We start from the raw sequence: 1,446 nt of genomic DNA, 5'->3' as shown, positions 1-1,446 counted from the left end.
TGTATTTAACAAAAAAATTTCATCTTTTTTTTTATTAAATCAATGCCGCGAAAAAGAAAATTCAAACCAAAGCACTTAACATTCATACCGTACATACGTTCACACATTCATACATTCATAGGTACATATTACATATAGTAAGAATAATTTCGACTTCTACGCATGCATTTATTTTAAGTAATTAACCAATTTAAAGAATAAAAACGCAAAAAGCCGTCAGCATTTCGTTGTCTATCAAGAAAAACATGCATTTACTTTGATCAGACAATTTCTGTTAAATTTATTTTGCCTCTGGCTGGGCTCTGTTAAACTTCGCTTGTCTCTGGCTAGACGCTCTTAAAATGCGCTTCGCCAGTTTTGTTGGTATTTGACAATTTCCCACGCTGATTCGTTCTTGGACCTTCTCTATATATTTACGTTCTCTCTTACCAAGGAATTCACAATAGAATATATCATACCAGTGCCTAACACTATACTACTTAATTATGCCGGCACATTACGCTCTGCTATAACTAGCAGTAGTGAAAACGCTGTCAAAAAGCGAAGATCACACGATTTGTACATTTGTACGGATTTGCACATTTTGGCAGTCACAGAGTGGTGTTGTTTAAAGATTTGAGTGCAACTCAATAAAAGAATTTCCGAACAACACCACCGTGTACCTGCAAAACTGTATAAATTGAGTGATCCCTGCTTAAGATGAAGACGAACATAGGGAGCTGCGAAAACGTTAAAATTTAAAGCTTATATAAGTGCATAGCATACATTTAGGTTTTATGTTTGCTTTCGAAAGAAGTATATCTAGTATCACAAGAATACATATATAGCATTCTGTGGAGGCATATGTATGTATGTAAGTTAACTACATACAAATGTATGCATTTATGTATATCCATACATGAGCAAACATGCCATACGGAGGTATACCGCGCGGTACCATACCGCTGCTGCTTGAGCAAACCTTTATAATAAAAACAGCTCCTAAGTATAAAGATTTTATTTTGTTGCTTTAAATAGAAAATTTCTTCTTCCTAAACTGAAGCATTTTCCTAAGGGCCCGTTGCTCAATGTATGGCCAGAGAACGTTTATAACTGAGAAGGCGCATTTTCTGTGTGAACTAATTTCTGCCAGAAATTTTGGGGTGCAGTCGGCCAAATATACCACACGTCGACGAGTGCACCACTCGACCGACGGTGTCGGTAGAGAAGTGTCGGCTGCCACCATACCAAAAATTTTTCCGTGCCACCACACTTTGAGCAAATTTACCATAGTTCAAAGCAAAATGAAAAAATAAGAACGAAAAAGGAAAGGGGAACAGAAATATAATAAGCAATGGGCAGAGGGGATGCTTGCGGAGGCAGGCGCGTGCTTGTGTCGGATCAAAACAAACTCTAAAATAACAAGTAAGAAAGTCTAAGTTCGGGCGGAGCCGAACATTAAATACC

Source organism: Rhagoletis pomonella, unplaced genomic scaffold (assembly GCF_013731165.1).
Source record: "Rhagoletis pomonella isolate Grant_MI unplaced genomic scaffold, Rhpom_1.0 Rhpom_scaffold_00001, whole genome shotgun sequence".
NCBI classification, from domain to species: domain Eukaryota; kingdom Metazoa; phylum Arthropoda; class Insecta; order Diptera; family Tephritidae; genus Rhagoletis; species Rhagoletis pomonella.
The sequence above is the reverse complement of the archived record's forward strand: the minus strand, read 5'-3'. Positions refer to the sequence as shown.